The sequence below is a fragment of the Macrosteles quadrilineatus genome, unplaced genomic scaffold, assembly GCF_028750875.1.
Source record: "Macrosteles quadrilineatus isolate MER2022 unplaced genomic scaffold, UCM_ALF_1.0 Scaffold_3__2_contigs__length_128488019, whole genome shotgun sequence".
NCBI classification, from domain to species: Eukaryota; Metazoa; Arthropoda; class Insecta; order Hemiptera; family Cicadellidae; genus Macrosteles; species Macrosteles quadrilineatus.
Genome location: NW_026542596.1, coordinates 124822838 through 124843837, shown reverse-complemented (window position 1 = coordinate 124843837; position 21000 = coordinate 124822838). Strand labels below are relative to the sequence as shown.

At 33.1% G+C, this 21000-nt stretch overlaps 1 protein-coding gene across 2 annotated transcripts in view; it reads right to left on the bottom strand.

Moving 5' to 3' along the window:
* The window catches only part of LOC128990524 (gamma-1-syntrophin-like), a 128961-nt gene extending 110129 nt beyond the window's left edge, over window positions 1-18832 (bottom strand). For both annotated transcript variants that reach the window (XM_054412919.1, XM_054412921.1), the window contains exon 1: window positions 18776-18832. The gene's annotated coding sequence lies outside the window, so the exon portion shown is untranslated. The remainder of the gene's footprint in view (window positions 1-18775) is intronic.
* Between the last annotated feature and the right edge of the window lie 2168 nt (window positions 18833-21000).

Sequence of the window (21000 nt, the reverse complement as noted above, 5' to 3'; positions counted from 1 at the left end):
TTTGACAGAACGCTAACTCTCCTTGGACCTTAGATTATTCTCAATTTTCTCTTCCGAGAGAGAAATGTTGAGTTTCCACACGGACTCGTATGTTTCCAAATGTCCCTACTCAAAGATGATGCGATCCAGAGTTTTGTAGATGGTCGAATCGTGCTTAGCATTTTTGAAGTGTTTATTCATATTCTCGGTTACGTTTTTAAAACAATAAGTGTAATTTATTAACAGTTATAGTTATTTCGTTTTACGTTAGAAATGTAAACACAAAAAGAAGATAACAATGTTTTTTTTGTTCTTACAAACATGAATTTTTCATTTCAATAAAGTTTTTTTCAACAGAACAAGCCTGCGTGAATAGATTCTTGTGTTAATTTATGAAAGGCAATGTTTAATAGAAATAGGGTTATGTACCGTGCACTTACTTACCGTCATGGCAAATGAACATTTTTTGTCATTGTTCAAGTTCAAGATTCATTTTGTTTAGGATAACCACTCATTATTATCTCGATCAACACTCCACTAAAACACGAAATTCAGATCATCTTGTTTTTAAATTGGTTTAACCAATAAAATTATTCGACTTTACCGTTTCTCTTGATTTTGTGTGTAATATAATTTGTAGTTTAATAAATTCATAAAACGAACGTGTTATTGCCATTTCATCAGCTAGTAAACTAATTGTTTTTATCTAAAATCCCAAATTTCATATCTTAACATGGAGTAGAATTACTTACAAAATGGCTTTAAAACTATATTTTATTTATAATTGCGAATATAATGGTCAATCTTAGTAATTTAAAACTATAATTTAACAAAATAAAATTGAGTAGTGTAAGGAGTGCCTCACTTAACGGATCAAAGGCTTGGATTTTCAGGTCAATCTGAGTCTCATACAGAGTACACTAAAGCAACCTCTTTAGGTAGATTATGCATTACATCAAACGCGCATTATGTTTTGGAAATAAAGGTAAAATCCCTTAAGTGTTTAAGGTTAATTCAAATTTTTACATTGAAAACTATGATTTTGTGCAATATGACAAAGGAAAAAGTTGGAAAGGGTTTTTTTTTATTTATAATGCAAACAAATAAATAGGTAAACACATACAAATTAAGATAAAGTTATATTGATATGTGTGGATAAAAAGTTTGAACAAATTGATAAATTTACCAATTTATGAATAGATAAATAGGCAGGAATAGATGAGGAGGATAGATGAACAGGAAATGTTATCAATGGCTAGTTTTCATAGATAATTATTTGGCCATAGACATGTATGGATGGGGTACATTGGTTGATTAGTTGATCGTTGTGCATGATAAGTGAATAGGCAAAAGATTTAATAGGGGAATAAGGTGAACACGAAAAATATCATAAATAGAATATTATATGTGAAATTATTAGAGAGGAAAGAACACGAGATGTGAGAAAAGAATTTGGCATCAAAGTAGTTCCAAATTATATGTTTAGGAAGAGATTTTACCTGTAAATATTTTCTTTTTTGTATAAATCTTGAGGTTTGAGTAGTAGATTTGAAATTTAGATCTATTAAAACAGTAGAGTGAAAAGAGGGTAAAACTTTGTTGAAACTTTGAGACAAAAAAACACTAAAAAGAATATCACATTAATTGAGTTATATATCTTCAACATGAACACATAACATAAACAAAACCAACAATAATCATCAGATGTTCATATTCTAAAAACCCAAAATATGTGTTAGAGCAAGGCCACACTAAAAAAACTTTTTGTTTTTTTTAGTGTGGCCTTGGTTAGAGCCAAAGGCAAAAGTATTTGAATGTTAAAACATATTATATATTGGAGACAGACTTATGGTAAAATATATTTTAAACTAATTCAGCCCTTAATATGAATAGATTAATAGATAAAAAGATGAATGGTTCTATAGGTGAATACATGAATGATCGAATGGGCGAATCTCATTCAGTTATGTGCAGATGTGATTGAAATAGAAATGTAATTCTGCGAGAATTGGTCGTTTAATTTATAGCCTGGAAACTTGTCGGATAATTAACTAGGTTCAAGAACATGTTATTGTCCCCAACAAAGTTAGCAGGCTTTGAGAAGTTTGAGGGTTAAAGTTGACGGTCAGCCACGTGTGTAGGGACGGCGCCGCGCCGACGGGTCCGTCGTTATTGTTGGTCGTTACTCTCAATTTGCTCCATGGACTGTTACTGTGGGCTGGATGGGACTGAATAGTGATGTGGTGATCAACTATTGAACTTTACTGGCCAGCAAACACTGTAAAACATCGTTGTCAAGGGTTACAATTCGGTGCAGATATTATCGGTGTTTTAATTTTTAATCGGTGTGCTATCAAAACTGCGAACATCCTTTTAGAGTACTTAAACTGTTGAAAATCTGTGATACTAAACATATGGAAAACAATTTGTGTATAGAGTTTTACCATGTAACGTGTTCCCAGAAAAAAATTGAATTCGGTAGTTAATTTTGTGGATCCATAAAAAAACAGATGATTTTATTGTTGTTTATGTACATAACGACGTATATTTTAATACATTATTTATATGGACAGGTTTTTACTCTGTTCTTAAAATTGCAATGTTACCCGTGAAATAAATTTCGAAACAAATATAATACTCATAATACCCTATTAACTGACTATGTAAAAACTAATCAAACAATATTTACGCTTTATCGATCTCATAACACCGTTTTCATTACAGAAGGTGGATATAAACAGTAATTACAATCACCTACAGTAATTGCCACCGACTCCGGTCTGCTAGTGGACGGTAACCATTACCATTGAACACAGGAAGTTAATATTGAAGTGGTCTCATTATATGGAGGTCCCGTTAAACGTTATACCACCTCAGATCACCTCAGATGGCCTTGTATGGAGCATGTGTTAAATATGTATACATCGGCGAAACATGCCATTGGGACCAACAACTTATATTGAAGGTATCAACTGAATCGAACACTTTTTAAAAGATTGGATCACCTTAATATTATTTGTTTGTGTTTAAGATAAATTTTGACTTAGGATCAATTAGAAATATTATTTACAAACCATAGAGTTGTGGTATTAACATTTCTTTTATTTTAAGGACAGACAGAACAAAAGTCTACTCCTCCATTCTGAGCCTCTACATTCTATATTTACATACTCCTTCAAAAACACCTTTATATGGTTTTGGAGTCCAGGACTTCATCTATGGGAAAAAAGACATACACTTGAGAGCCATAAAGATCAAATACACGGCTTAAATAGAGCCTTTTGATGTGGATTGATAATATGTTTGGATCTTTGGTATTTATGATATGTATTTTAGTAAAAAAGGTTCTCCACTTTGTTCTCCTCCCCTGGGGGATATATTCCTTTTTTTACTTTCTACAGCTTAAAGAGGGTTTTAAACTATTTTATCACAAAATATTGACAGCTAGAAGCCGTTGTTGATTGATGGGATTCGAACCTCTGTCTCCATGACCGAAAGCCTGTGCTATAAAAATTAGTCTACCAAGTGTATCATACTCATACACGAACTGAACGTGGATGGTATGCCAACGACTAGAATGAGGTTCCCCAAGTGAAATTTGAAAATCGTATAACAGAGGTCTCATTTCCATTTTAATTCTCCCACATTTTATGTCTTCTTTCAAAACAAATACCCAATTATACCATATATATTAAAATTGTTATATTAGCCAAAGGAATCATCTATGATAACATAAATCATAATATGGACATTTTGTATGATGAAACCTCATCAATATGTTTTACGTTGCTACTAAATTACATCTCATATTTCTTTATGGCAGTTTTAATTACACTTATAGTTTAATAAACCCACATTGCACTAATCTCAGACTATATTATGACGAAGTAAACTATTAAATAACATTTGAGACGCAGAAGGCAGGTTAATCCTTATCTAGAGATAATTAATGACTTGGCTCAGAGAAGCAGCGGGTGAGGTGAGAGGCAGAGTTTAGTAAGAGAAAAACACAGGGTAATGGATATAGTGTAGTGTAGATGTATAAAAAACAGGTGTTATTATAACATCTACTTTACAGCTAGTTTTAAAGGTTTGATAATGTTGAAGCGTGTGGTTAAGCGATTTTGTTTAGTTTTATCTTTTAGGAACGGTTACAGCTTTTCTACTCACATCAGGAACACATTTGTTTGTATAAAGTTAACTTTGATGATGGTGAGTTTGATTACTTTAGATATTATTCCGTAACGTACGCAATAGTTTACTGAGGACATTTTCCATCACCGTAAAAAAGAATGTGTTTACAACGTTTCAGGATATAGAATCCGACCCCTTCTTCAAGTGAGAAAGTATTAAAAGATAACAAGAACAGTATAGAAATCTGGCTTAACTTGGAAAAAAGCACAATTAAAACCACACGCAAAACATGTTAGTAGTCACACAAAAAAATAAAAAAACAAAAGCCCTTTAATAAAATAGGCGCTAATACGATAATAATATCGTGTAAGTATTATATACATGACAGTATGATAGTACACATGTAAGTATACAAATAACAACGAACAATAGGAGAATGTACACGTCCACAAAAATCTGGGTATTTTGAACAAATTAAATCATTCAATCAATCTTTATACTGTTCTACTATTGGAAGAGGAGAGTCAAAAAGTAGTAATCAAAATCCAAACAATTTTCAAACGGCGTCAATGAAGGATTAGAACAGAAAGATTATTGAAACGAGCTAAGATTTCCAAAACAGTTGTAAGAACTTAAAAACTGGCATTTTGTATTTTAACGTGTCCTCGATTAGAGCGATCGACAATTATTTCAGTTCACTGCAAAAAGTGTATAATCGAAAATGATCCTGAAAACATTGTGTTAGTGGCACGATGTGGATCAGCTGTAATCAAATGTATTTTTGCAAATAACATCTTGAAACCTTTTTCCATGAATGTATTCAATTTCCACGTTAACACTCACAGCAGTCTATTTGCTGTATGAAAGCATTGTAAGGCCGTGATGATTTGTGTGTTGCAATATCCCCTTGTCACAGATAAACGCCCGTGTGTACTTTACGTTGCAGGCTGCGCCGAATGTAACAGCTGGTTACAAAACAACATGGAATCCCACAGCCTTCCCGATCTCATGTCGCACGTAGTTATGTCGAAGGGACTATTTAAAACGTAAAATTTTAAGCTTAAGGTTTTTAAGCTTAGGCCTGTGAGTTGTAAGGCAGAATGAACTTGAATGAGTTCACGAACTAGCATGATCGGACCACAGAAACGGGGTTTTATGGAGTAAAATATATTTTTCTCATAGTTGACCCCTAAAACATAAAATTTCCCAATTCCTATTCAGGCCACTTTAAAGAGATCGAAAAAACAAATAATTTTGTATATCGAAGTGTTTTCTTACGCTAATAGGTTACAAAGAAAATTAAAAAAATATACATTTAAAATTACCATGTTATTCTTATGGAGAATTACTAAACAATTGTAGTTTGATTGTTTATGGATATATAGTTTAATCAAATTTGGCAAATTTATTATATTTTTAGTAGTCTATTAATATTTTACAAAAAAAAAACACACTGTATTAGACTCCATGTAGCAGCAAACCTAGGTACTCGTTAAACCTGATCCTGATATTAAATAGATTTAATTAAAAAATTCAATCAGTCAAATGGAAATTCGCTTAGTCTGTAGGTTTCCTGCGGCGAGGGTACCAACTTTTTATTTATGATGTTTAGTATTTAATCCCCGGGATAAAACATGTATCTAAAATTAGTTTTTTATCTTCAAATAATGCATGTTAACAACTAACTGTGTCAACTAGTATTTCCTTCCAAAGCTCTCCTCCCTCATCTAGTGACGTAAGCAGCCAACGATCACGTGACTAGGACATCAATGATACAACTCATCTCCTGTCCCATCAAAGACCGAGTTTAGGATCCCAATATGACATTCCACTGATCCTCACTGAATATCACTCAGCTCAATAATGTACCGATACAGGCCTGGGTATGTTTCATAACAAATACTTTATAGTTTAAAATATATATTATTCTATGGACATGTATGTTATTGATCTGTAGCAATAATAAATTTACGTATTTTTTTATTAAGTTATATTTTTACTAAATGGCCTTTGGGGAAATTGAAGATTGAAATAAATGTTATACAGTATTTTAATTATTCCAATTAGGTTATAAATCTTATATGCAATCATCATTATAATGATGCCCTTACTCTCAATATTTATTTTTAACAGTTATGATAGGGAATTGTGAAAAGCTAAAATAGGTTGGAGGTTATTCACGTACAGTATTGGTAATGTAATAGTTCGTTAAATTAATATCTAAGTTACCTACCTATCTAACAGTAGCATTAATTAATACCGTAATGCGAATTATTGAGTTTAGATGCTCTGGTCAGATAACTAAATCATGTGTTAACTTAATCATCAATCTGTGTGTACTTGCAGTGGGGTATTTAATGTTAAACCTGTAAAAAATGATCAAATGATCCATAAAGTCAAAGGTAGCAGTTTCAGACCCGACCTGACACAGCCTGATTTTGTTCACGAAATGCAGTTCCAAAAAAGCTGCATGTGAAACCCTGGTGTAGGAAAATAGTATATTTCACTACTAGTCACGAAAATGACCCATTTTGAGACCAAGCCGAGCGTGGAAAACACTGTCGAGTCCCAAAACGGGACTATTGTGTCGAGTTGTGCACAATACTCGGCATCGCGCTGCAAATAACAACACTAAGCTTCTATAAGTACCTGATATTACATACAACTCGGGAAAAAGTTTCTTTGAAAAAACTTAATACGCTCTTACAATTTGCTAATTCAACACGGTATTTTAAAAATAAATAACGAAATTTGAGATATTTGTATTTTGTATTACAAATTGTCAAATACATCAGAGAAGATAACTGCAAAAAGCATTTTAAGTCTCAGGATCCGTATCTCCATGGAGTTTACCTGAGGTAGAGAAATAAATACAGTACTCTTACATTTTATTTTTTCGTAACGAAAACGTTCCTTGATATTTTTTCGTATTTTTTTCGCATTGGTGTTCCTATTAACCAGTAAAGGATATTTAAATGTTAAGGAAAATGTGGTTTGCGTTGTAGCAATAGTATCCATTGGGCAAGAATGTTTTATTTTCCGACTAGTTCCGAAAAGAACTTTCGTAACGTGAGGATCAGTGATCGAGATTTCATTACGATGCAAATCAACGACGTTTGGTTTTGAACAATCAACCCCCTATTTCATAGTTTAGTATTTATGATTACAGTTTATTTACATATCATAGCTGTACATTTTTTTATCAGCTGTTTAATCAGCTGTTTTGAACAATCAACCCCATATTTCATAGTTTAGTATTTATGATTACAGTTTATTTACCTATCATAGCTGTACATTTTTTTAAATCAGCTGTTATATCAGCTGTTTAATCAGCTGTTTTGAACAATCAACACCCTATTTCATATTTTAGTATTTACGATTACAGTTTATTTACATAACATAGCTGTAATTTTTTTTATCAGCTGTTTATCTTACATTTCTCGTAATATAGAGCACATTAGTGCTATTGTTGGGCAAACGAGAACTTAGCTGAAAAGGTTTGTTTAGGACAGGCAAAATCATACGTTTTGATACGTTGAAAATCTACGATTCGCTCAGCTGATCGTAAATGAGCTACATTCGCATACATACTACCTATATATACTACCTATATAAAAGTAATGTTTGGAACAGGTATAGCCAACTCATTTTTTGTATTTGGTTGAATGGAACCCGATCATGTTCGTAGATATTGGTTATTGGTTGTTTGTATGCAGATTGATGAAAAATAAATTGTAAAAATCAAAGTTTTGTATACAATTCAAACATTTAGGCCTGCATTTCTTTTTACTCCATATTAGACGCATATTTTCTGTTTTACCAGACTAAGATCTCTTCTCTTGAGGTGTCATGCATAGAATCGAGCATCGGTTAACCATGTGTAGGAGAAGATTTTTCGACGGTCAGCCCGTGTCCATCTGTTTGCGTGTTTGTCTGTTTGTTTGTCTGTTTATGTTTACGTCCAACAGAATGAGTTGGGACAGACACAAAGCTAGGCCTGGTGTTCTTGTAATAACGAAACCAATTTAATCTGTATTCAGTTTAGTTTTCAATATAGTCTTTTCTAATTTTTACGCATCCAGAAATCAGCACTGAAACAATAGCTGTATTGGTGTCTTGTTTTGAAACCTTTGTCAATAAACTAAATATATGTAGCATTTGATTTTATCCAAGTACAGTTTAGTTTGCAATGTGTGTTTTATAATTGGATTGGGTTTTTTAGTTATTAATTAATTTTATAATTAAATTCTTTGGATCAAGTGTTATGAAACATTGAAATTGAAACTCATTGTGTGTTAAGTTGAGTGGTTCTCTAAACTAGTTCTGAAACTATTCGAGATTCACATCTGTGCTCGGAAAACAATTGTAACCAGACAGTTTCCATTATTCTTTTAAATTTGAGAAGTTCTTAAACATAAAGTAATTTACTTTACTTATGAATTCACTTTGCAATGAAAAAAGGGTTTTCCATATTTTTGATAAGAAACTGTACTGTATGAATACCTATTGATCCTAGTTTAGATTAATCATAAATATACTTAATAATTGGGGTTTCTAAATACTCGTTTTGGCATAGACTCAACATCAACCATTGATCTAAACAGTAAAACACCTCTTTATCTCTTAGGGGTAGGAAAGAAATTAATGGGTAAAGTTAGCATTCGGCTCCCAAAGGCATGTTATCTGCTTCATCCCAAACTTTGGTGAATGTTTGCCATTAGTATTGTTCTTGAATGTATTGTTCCATTAAATTGTTGAACATTATGTGTTAACATTAAGCATGGCGTGTACCGAACGATGTCAAACATCCAATATTCTTTGTATTTGAACATTTTACTGACGGGTCCTAAAGCCTTGGGGTTTAAATTATAAACAACCCTATTGCACGGAGTCATCTGTAATTATGTTATAATAAGACACAAAAGCGCATGCCGTAATAGTTTATAAATATGTGTTAGGCAAATTTATTTAATTTGAGTTTTTGTTTTTGCAAGGAAACGGTCCAAACCCTGGTCTTGTTACTAGTAATGTTGTCCTGTTGTTAGATAGTACCATTAATTCATAGCCCAATGACAAATTACATATGGGTCGCTTGGATTCAAACCAGCGACCTTCAGATTTGAAGGCGAGCACTATAACCACTCGACTACCCAGACACTTATTGTTAATTAATTAGACTTTTGAAGGATGTTACAATTAGCGTGGCAAGCTCTGAACTTCAGAAACGTGATCTCGATAAAGAGCGGAAGTTCACAACTTCGGGTGAGAAACTTTATTGATGTCTTGCGAAGTTCATAATGACGACAATTGACTTGTGAAATTGAACAGTTTGGCTATAGAAAATTATTCATCTGTTCATAAAAAAAACTACTAAAACAATAATTAAGTCATTGATTATTGTTGGGTAAAAATAAGATGTAAGTTTACACTTCTTACCATTTTTATGCTTGAATAAAAAAAAAAAATATTGATTAGATAATGACGTTTTTAAATTTTCTATATCAATAGTGGTAACAAACCTTTGTAACAATGATTATTGCAATAGAAAATTTATGCAACTTATAATCCTTAAATGTTCCACGTTTTGAAAAAAACAAAGTTGTTTGAAAGAGTTACAAATTATATGTTGACAACTTTCGTTTTGTGGGATGTAAGATTATATTTTATCACATATTGTACTAAAATATTTGATGACAAGCTTTGTGAGATTTTATGTCTCCTAATCCTCAAGACAAGTTGTAAGCATAATGAAGGATATTTGCATTATGTTGGTTGGATATTAACATAATATTAATGTTGGTTTTTATTTTTAAATGTCATAAAGATTTGCGTTTCGAAATTTCCTTAAAACACCTTTTATTTTTTATTTGTTGGATATAAGAAATATAATTGAAGACACTACTCTTTAAGATGATCACAGTACAGGACTACAAAATGTATCTACATCCCATTTAAACAATTTGATAACGATGAAAAATATTCGTTTTTAAGTAATTTATATAGAGACACAAACTGAATTAAGTCTTGCAAAAACGGTTAAATGCAGGCTCCCAGTTGTATGACGTCAGTCTGGGGGGTTGGGTTGGGTTGTGGGGGGAGGGGGGATTGGCAAGAGATATTGTTGAGAAGATAAACTGACACTCATTTCTGACAGGCTTTCCCACAACCACTTAAAAAGAAGATAATAATGTTGAGTGATTACAAACAGTTGCCATAAAATAAAACTCCCTTAACTTTCGAAACATTTTAAAATTCTAATTAATTATTAATTAATTAAATCGGGTTTATTGAGTATGTCGTTCCATTTTTACGCCATGCGAAAAAAACGCGATTGTTAATGTTAAGGTGCTTGGTAAAAATATACAGATACAAATCTACGTACAGATTTGCCAGCGTTTTTAAAAACCGCTAGAGTTTATTTTGACTGTTGTTTCTCTCTGAAGAGGTAATGTTTACAACAGGAAACATATTATATATATTACATATTATATATATTGGTTTACAAATATGTCGTCCCTTTTGACAGTAATCATTTAAAAAATGTATGTAACAGGATATGAATATTAAAGACATCAATGAATCCAAACGTTATCGAAGTTAGACATAGCATATTATTGCCATCATCTAATCCCACGATTACTAGAAAAAGTTTTTTCTAGTAATCGTGGCTAATCCTAAAAGGCTGGGGAGCGAGCTGGTCTGGTCACAGACAATAGAATAAACCTAAATAAACATTAAAGTATTATATTGTCTGTGGTCTAGTGGTTAGAGCGCGGTGCTCCGGTTCCTGGGGTCCCGTGGTTCAAATCCCACCAAATCACCAATGGATTCTATCTAAGTGATATTGCCGTAACCCCTAGGTCTAGCCTGAAGTAATGTGAACACAATTCCGGGCTCATGACTAGCGCCCTATGAAAAAAACACGTTGGTTTTAGTTACAGAAATAAAGCATTGGCTTACAAATATTTCGTTTCGCTTGACAGTAATTATTTTCAAAATTTATGTAAATTTAACAGGATATGAATAGACATCAATGAATCCAAACTTTGTCGAAGTTAGAAATACTGTAGCATATTATTGTCATCAGCTAATCCAAAAGGTAGCAAATCTATGCCGGAATATGTTTATCCGGTTATGTTTGAAATGAAAAACTTATAGGCCTAAGCTTACAGGAACTAAACATTTCCAACAACAATATCACGAACATCCGGCTCGAGTTTTGACAGGTGACGTTTTTATTCGCCAACGTGAATTGTGAATAAACTGTTTCCGATTTATTTCACAATATGTTGCATCCATTTCAAAATACAGTATCAATCACATGCTAGGCAGATATTGCTTGACATTTCTAATTTTATTCGAAATTTACTTAAAACTCTAGAACTGCCATATATTACTTCATATTTAGGATTATTAGGTTTACATAGGTTTCATTCAAAACTTCATGAACTATAATATAATTATATGCGAAAGCAGGTGTGAATTCGACTCGTTTCGACCGTTAGTAATATAACGGTTATTAGCCGTAGTCGTAGGTTTGATCCAAGATGCATGGAGTAAAAGTATTTGACTTTTACTCCATGCATCTTGGGTTTGATATAACGTTATTTTTGACTTTACAGATTATTTTATGCCTCTATGCTATTGGTAAAGTCGTCAAGCTATGTTTAGTTTATGTCGAGGGCTTATACAACAAAACTACTTTATTTCTGAGTTCATGCAATAAATTCCATACACTGTGATTATAAAGACTGTTTGATATATTGACGAAGTAAAATGTATCAAAACTCCGTGTTTAATAATCGATACCTTAATGAATTGACTAGTCGTGTTTATAGCTTGAATCGAACTTGTAGAAATTTTTAAAATCTAGTTTGTGTAGGTGCCACCAGTGGCTGGACATTCTTGATACTTGGTAGTTGAGTGACCTAGATGTGGGATGTTCTCATTGACCCAAGTCAATGTTAGAAGGTCCTTGGATTTAATCAAACAATGTTTATGTCACACATAAGTTAAATGTCCCCAGTGTCGATAGCTGGCGTCAGTCTATATCAATATCTGCACGGCACAGCCCACGTACGTTATGCAACCCGTTTTCCTTGGAGACTTTAGACGAACGGATCACTAGGTGCAGGTCCAGACCGCTGTGGCATGCCAGATCCAGACCTACAGGTAATATCAGTTACCTGTGGTGATCTAGACCATAGACCACGATAGTATGTCCACCACTACTCTTAGTGCAAGAAATACACTCTTTTTTAGGAGTGTTAGGGAGAATACGGTTGATACAACCAAACAATCAACACAATAGCTATCCAAATCATGATTGGTGTGTCCAATCGAAATCGATAACCACTTACCACCTTTTAGCAAATTTCCCTATAAGGAAATAGCTATTACCGTAGGTGGCATGGTAAGACCTAGGCCCGGAACCGATTTACTTTTTCATTTTGATGTCTCCAGAGGCCTAAAACAATATTCGTTCAAATGTTTATATATGTATATAAAAACACTAAAATTTCCCAAATTCTCTTTACACCTTTTTAAAGAGCTTAAAAACAAATAATTTAAGTAATCAAAGAATTTTTTACGGTTATTGGTATCGGATAAAATTAAAAAGTTTAATTTAAAATTCCCATGTTATTCTTATGGAGAATATTGTCAAGCGTTGTAGTTTGCTTGTTTATGGATATATTTTGATCAAACTTGGCAAACATATTTATTTTATAATAAGCTATCAATATTTTACTAAAAAACACACTTATTTAGTTTCTTTGTAGCAGCAAACCTAGGTACTTCTTAAACCTAATGTTATTTAAATAGATTTGATTCAGAATCAATTCAGACAAATGGAAATTCGCTTAGTCGGCAGGTTTGCTGCAGTGGGGGTATTATATGTATTTACCGTCTTTTGAGTAAACAGTATAAGTGTAAATATATTATTATAATTGTTATTTGACGTATTTGCTTTCAGGTAATTTTGTTCTGGAAAACTACCAAATAATTTAAGACGTCTTTTAGCCATTAATATACCTCAAGACTTGCACTAAGCAAAACGCAGCGCTGCCACCTTGAGGATTGTCCAATTCATAAATTTTCAGTAACACTGATTCATAATTCTTGTTTATTATTTAGTGCCCCAGACGTCATATCCATTGGCCCAGACAGAGTGACTGTGTCCAAAGCAACTGGAGTGTGACTACATTATACTATCTGGCCATCTGCCACGGACTATACTAGAACCGACCACTAACCTTATCATACGTCTTAAAATACTGCCGAGTGTTAAGTAAATAGATTAAATACGTGCAAAGTGTTAACTTAACCTTTTACCATGTATGAAAGAGGGTTTACCTGCCTACTCTCTTTGGTGCTTTACATATAAATATTATTCAATTTAACGTGATGCACGGCAAGGATGATACGCAATTTAAACCCAAAGATTATAAATTTAAAATTATATTAACCTTTCTGTCGTTGTAATATTTTTGTGTAATATTCAGTTCTTTATTCGGAAAACTTGCATAAAATGTCTTGAATAGAAAAGAATGCGACAGCAAACACAAATACCCCTCTCACGGCAAACCTTCAGACTAAGCAAATCTTTTGCTGCTATTTTAAATTTCTATACAAACTTGTTTATAGTAAAAATAAATTAATATTTATACCCCAACCCAGTATAAAAGTATTGCCTTCGTTGTACTTTAGTTGATACGAAGACTGAGGATAACAAACATTGTCACTTCCGTTAAGGTTACAGTCTCCATAACACCAAGAAATATGGTGAATTGTATAAAGATACAACCATAGGTAAGCGATCTACATCAGGAAGATACTTTGTATATCAATTTCAATTTGTGGCTTATTAATTGTGAGTATTTAACTAAAATTTACAAAATACATGTTGCACAGTGTTTCTTCTCGTACAAAAGGCAATATTCATTCCGAATCGCAACTTTATAGTGTCGCTGGTATTTTATAGGTGTCATAAAACAACACAAATACCTATAAAGTAACAGCAACGAACGACAATGTTGTCTTTTAGTTGTCTTTTTACTAGTTTTACAAAACAATCATCTCAGCTAATGAAGAGTTTATAACTAACCATAATTAACATAACATCATGATTAAGCAGTTAAAAGAGGACGGTGGTGGTTAAACCGATGTTAAGTAGCTTTGGAATATTATAGTACTGTATGTTCAATATCAGTAATTGGATGTTCTCAAATGGTAACTTAACTTACTTGGATTGGTTTGAGCATGGTTTGAACCTATTTAGATTATTTAGAGGAATGTTACCTAAATGGTTTCGTTAGTAATTCCAAGATGTTCCAAAATTATTCCAGGATGTAGTGAATTAATGATAATGGTGCAATTATCAAACGAAAATTATATGAGCGCGGCTGCTCGAGTGATCAGAGTGTAAAACGTTGGAGTTCTGGGTTCAAATCCTGCAAATTACAATTGATTAGCGCCACAATTAAAAAATTCCGTAGCTCGGAGCCTAAGCCTAATTAAAAATAAAATGATAAGTCTCTTAGGTAAAAAAAGTTTAATCCGTACTATTAATATGAGTATAACTGCCTCCATAAAACCCATACGATAACAATCATTTAATGTCCAAGAATTGTACATTCGTAAAGCTAATCGCATTATTCTAATTTGTTTGCGATCTGCTTATAGAATGGTGATAAATGGAAATAATATCAGTTATTAAACACTCCTACCATTGATTAAATTAATTCTCAAGAAATGCTAGTTTTAATAGGCAATTAGCTCCCTTTTATCAGCTAATACAGCGGTTATATTAATCCGATTATAAGTATCCTTTAAAAATGTGTTATAATTTCTTTTCCATAAAAAATGAAATTTTTCTCACATTTAAAAGTATGTGGAGTATGTTCTACTTTAGGTAAAAATCATTCCTATGAAAAAGGGTGTAGTTGGGCAGTCTAATTACTTTTATTCATGACTAGCTGTGTACCCGTTCTACGCACGGGGATCTTATAGTATTCAGTTAAAACCTTATTATATTCAGAACAGCAGTTGGTTTGCATATTTTCAGATATGCTGGCCAAACTATTATACATAACTTCATTTTATGTTGTTTGTTGATGTTCCGGATCGGTATGACAATCAATAAAAGGTTAAATTACCTGTGTCCGCCGGTCGATCCTAATGTATCCTATTACAGGAGATGCATTTCGGCGAAATTAAATCGCCATCATCAGTCCTAATATAAGGTCTTGAGCTTCCCCATTAAGTGCATCTTGGAGTTTTTTAAACACATGCACGAACTGTAGACTTATACACATGACGAATAAAACATAAATACACGGTAGGCCTAATTTTATTTTTATGGACATGTAGACGCGCGTCGGTCGTGTGCCGAGTCTCGACTGAAAACGCTCATTTAAAAATGTAAGTTTCCCAGCCATATACAACACGGATTCAAGGTCTTTTCCCCGGTTATCAAAACTCAAAAACTTTATACACAAAGCATCTCTATTTTCATTTACGGTTACCCTACAAATTATTGCACTTGCGATTAATTAAATCCGTTATGTAAGGAAAAACGTGTTTAATCTTACTTGGTTTGGATTTGCTTTCAAAACGTGATCGGAAACGGTTGCGGTATTTGTAAACAACATTCAATGTAAACATATCAGTGACAGCTAGAAGAAATAATCTTGATTCGAACAGCTGTTCGTTATTTCATAGATGAATATGTGATAAACATTTGGAGTAAACTTTACAAAAAGTCGCACAAAATTTTGTTTTTAAACGTCCGTCATTTTATTTACAAAGTAGTGACGCCATATTATAATGGCTAAAGACAATCTCGCCAATCCAGTGAATACATTAAAATGATTTGGAACTTGATAGGTACTCTCGTTTTTCAGGAGAAGGCCGCGTAAAATGGCTCTTGCTCTTGGGCCGTGACAGACAGGAAGACAGACAGACAGACAGACAGAAATTTAGATGAGACTTGTTTCGGTTTCTTTAATGCATAAAACGTAAAAATAACCTAAAAGTTTATGATTCTGAGCAATGTACAGACAAAACTCTAATTTTATTTATATAGATGTTTTGTAATTGCGATATGTAGCATTTAATATGCTATAGGACGTCTTTTCAGTTGGTGTGTGTTACAGAAGTCAGGAGTTTACATCAGCGCTCTCTATCGGTGGTTGAATTCTCTAAAACTCGCTACAGCAGTAGCATGGGAATTTAATGTTTAGTTTTAGCTCAAGGAATAAATAACTTCTTGATCAGCAGTGTACGTGTTATTAAATTTACGGAAATTAAATAAAGATACGTCTTATAATACTTAAAACATATATTTACGCTTATACTGTTACTCACAAGACGGTAAATGTACAAAAAAGGTGGTAAGTGGTGATCGATTTCGATTGGATACTCCAATCCATCATCAGACCCAATAGGCGAATCTTTTAAAATTTGCTATCGTAGATCAAATTCACTACAGAGTTATTTTAATTTAGAAACCACGAAACCCGCAGTGTAGCCAGTGTAGCCTACTGTTTCAGGTGGTAAATCTGACTTTTATGACTCTTCCAGCTCAGTGGTCAGCTGGCAACTTGCCTCTCAGGCAAACAAGAATTGTGTTGATAAACCGCTAGGTTAGGGTTACTATAACTACCTAAAATAACACATTTACGGCATTATAAGTTGTAAATTATTTTTGAAATAGGTTGAATTCATCCTAATGAATCTTTTTACCGAGATAAACAATTTTTACGATAAATAGACGTTCAAAGTAAAATAGAGAAACTAACGTTCAAATTGATATATTAAAATGTTATTATACAGTGTGGTAGAAAAGGCCCGGAACGGTTTAATATATTTTTTCTACCAATATAATTAAAGTAATGAGACTTGGTAGGTATATCAATAAAAGCTATAAATGTCTACTCTTTCAAGCTACTTTCACTTTATTATCCCAGGGGGGACGGCCCACGAGGAGTCAGACAAAATTCTTAAATAGCAGCATAGGTCAAGGTTGGTATCTAATTAAAGGTCTTAGTAGAACCATTGACTATATATACCTACAGGTAGAACACATTGCTGCAAATCCGAACTCAAACGTACAATTGAGTCAAAAATGGCAGCCGTTCAAATTTTTCTGGAATCTACCATTTTTGAATCTTTGAGCGGCTGCCAATTTCTTTCTTGTTTCGTTGATCTATTGTGCTCAAACTTGCGGTAGGTATTGCATTCTACTGTTTAAGAGTTTGATGTGCATATCGACCTATGCTTTCGTTAATGATTTTCTTCTGAATTCTCGCAGTCGCCCCTTTGAGGAGGTAGGGTATAATAGCAATGCAAACTCAATGAACCTTTGAACAACTACTGTCATTTTCGAGCTATATTATAAAAAAACAATGCTGCTATTTAAGAATTTTGTCTGACTCCTCGTGGGCCGTCCCCCTTAAGGTATAAAAAAGTGATAATAGCTTAAAAGAGTAGAGATTAATGACTATTATTGATATACCAAGTCTCACTACTTTATTTATATTGGTAAAATATTTATTAAAGCGTTCCGGGACTTTTCTACCACACTGTATAAATGTATAAAGCAAAGCACAAGTACTATACAGTATAATACTATGCAGACATTGAGAAATTAGTTGTTGGTATCTCTAATTGTAGTTTTATAAAAATTGTGTTATGGTATGGCCTTCAATAATTTGTAAATCTAATTGACACCCAGTGAACGTTTTTATATTTTTTCGAAACTGAAATATTTTATATTTTATGTTAAATAGCCGAAAATGTTTGGTTGCTACAACAAGTTAGTTATCGTACATTAAAACATAAAAAACTCGCAAATTTAAAAGAAATATTCAAGACAATTTATTATTATTTGTCCCAACTTCTTATAAAAACAACAAACGTTCATACCCGAATTAGTTTATAGACTGTATAAAAATATCAAACCTAAAAATACATAAGTACGCCAATTTTTCTGAAATAAGATTATAATAAATTACTTATTTTGTTATAAGAGAAAGAAGAGCCAAATTCCCATGTAGACCTACAGTACCATGGGGCATAAAAAAATAAATTCTACGTAATTAAATAAAGTGTCGATGCGTGTTGTTTCCAATGCTAATTTACAGCACAAGTAACCGCATTACATCTGACCCGGATCGTTAGGCGTGGAGAAGAGGGTTGAATGAAAATACTACGTCAAGACACGACACTCACCAACACCGTGATTGTCACACCTAGTGAAACTTGCTTGGGATTCTCCAATGGTTTCACCTTTTTTATTACGGATTCAAGAATATAAATTGCAAATAAAAATTATTATTTGCATTTTCAGATGCCGTCATAGTAGTTAGGCCTATGTATTGTTTTTTTATTTTTTATTATCGTCATTAGGCTTTACATAATTGTGTAAGAAAATAAAAATTACTCGTTTCCTTAATTGAAAATCCAAATAGGCTACACCTAATACAAACTCTCACCAAAATTGAAAATTTTCGAAAATTGTATAAATTTAACCACAAATTATCGTAAACTAGCAAAATGATTGTGGAAATTAATTTTTTTTATACCAGACTCAAGTTTGAATAATTACATTACCGTACATGTGTATGCAAAGTTTGTTACTAATTAATTGGTTGTTACTAACCTTGGTGTTTATTCCATGGATAAGCAGGTAGGTCACTAAGCTCCGCGGCCACCAACCACTGGACTACAACTGAGCCCCAATCAATACACTACACTCCGCCGCCGCTAGTTGCTGCCGTGCATAATAGATGGCGCTGCGTGCCGTGGGGTTGGTGTGCCTCAAGGGTCTGCGTTTGTCATGTTTTTTTTTTTTAAGAAAATAATGGGGTAGTTTTTTTTTTTAAATGTATCTGAAATGTAAGGATCATAATCTTAATTTAATGTTCACTTCAATGGGTACGATATGAGCGGCGAGCCACCACGTGGTCACCATCAAGTATATTACACACTGCTTAAACTAAATGGGACCCGACCCGATGTCAGAGCGGCGGCCAAATTGTTAAGAGAATCAATTGACTTTCAGGCGTTGCAATCAACCACGAACCAAACAACTGTTTGCCTCGGGTACGATATGAGTGGCAGGCGGCAATATGAGTGGAGTGTAGGTGTCAGTGGCGGTGGTGGATACGAGACAAGCGGCACTTTTATAACGCTCATCACAAGAGATATCCTCATCCTTTCTAACATACATCGATTAACAACAAAGCATGTAAACGTCACTATTTACGTAACAATTTACAGTATTTGCTTTTTGGAAATGCAGCATATCGCTTTGTCATTTGCATTATTTGTTGCCAAAGAAGCCGCATGATCACATGAACGAGGTCCTTCATTTTAAGAATAAAAGCCAGCTTCACTACATGTATATTCCTAACATTCCGAAGATATATTATATTGAACACTTTATGTAATTGATAATGCTGATACAACTGACATCCGCATATCATGGAATCAAAGTTATGCTAAAAAATATTATTGCTAAATTTATAGGGTTATTCATTGGCACAAAAGTACGGTATGCTGACCGACGTGACGAAGGAAAAATAAAACTTACACAGCGTTAGGGTGAGCCTCCCTTTGAAGTTAGAACGTGCCTTCTCAACAATAAAAAAACATAACACTGATTAAATCGCAGAATTGTGTAGGCCTACCACAAAAGATCCACCAATACGATTTTAATACTATTTAAATATTCTTACAAAAGCATTCTTTATATTATATATTAATCAAAAAAGAAGATAAACCAATTAACATAGGAACAATAACTCCTATGACGGACGGTATAAGAAATATTTTATTCATTGAATGATCAACCATATTTTGTAACTAACGCAATAGTCATTATTGTTTCGACACCTATTTATTACTCACTAAACAATTAATGCTAAATACTCAAATTTTTTATAATTTCACTCTTTTTGTCGAATTGTCGTAAGCCTTTAAAGCAACCGTTGATTTCGACGGGGTTCACCAAGTCATTAAATGTTACTGAAATAGCTGATGTGACACAAAATACATCTAAAATGTAGCTTCTAGAATACATCATCCTATCAGTTAGACTTAGTTAAAATTTACATATTTGATTATAGAAGTGTTTAATTTACATCAGCGTATTCTGTCGGTAGCTCAATTATTCAACTACCTACGCCCATTGCAATTCAAAAACTAACTACAAAAACATTAACAGCCCCTACACCACACCTAGTCCATTACACACACTTGAGGTCCATTCGCCTAAGAAAATTGGAATTGGGCTTATATCAATCGTGGATACGGTAGTAAGAATATGAATACACCGCGCTTGCGCTATCAACATGTTCTTTATTGTACCAACAAATCTCCGAATTAGGCTAACACAAAAATGATTCATGACAATCTTAAATCTCGGGCTTGTATAATTATGGTCATAAAAAATCTGCAATAATTTTTCTCACAGTAACTATATCTATACTATTATATAAAAATCTAATGGTGTCTGTCTGTATGTGTATTACTAATAGGTGCAAAAACTACTGAACCAACTGGGCTTAAATTTTACAAAAATATAGCTACCATACCAAGGACCATTATAGGACTATTCACATTTCGATACTGACCATAGGCTTTGCCCCTTTGGCTTTAAACGTTCTGAGGTGAACATTTTAAAAGTAAATATTGATTGGTCTCCATGGCTGTGATGAGAACACTAACAATGTTTGTTTACATTTGCTTTGACATTTAAATATAAACAGCATTTCACAATTTCAGACAGCTGATACAAAGAAATTAAATATAATATTTTCCATAAATATGAGGTAGGTTTATTTTAATCTTACCTTTTATCATGGATTATTTATTCTAAAACTA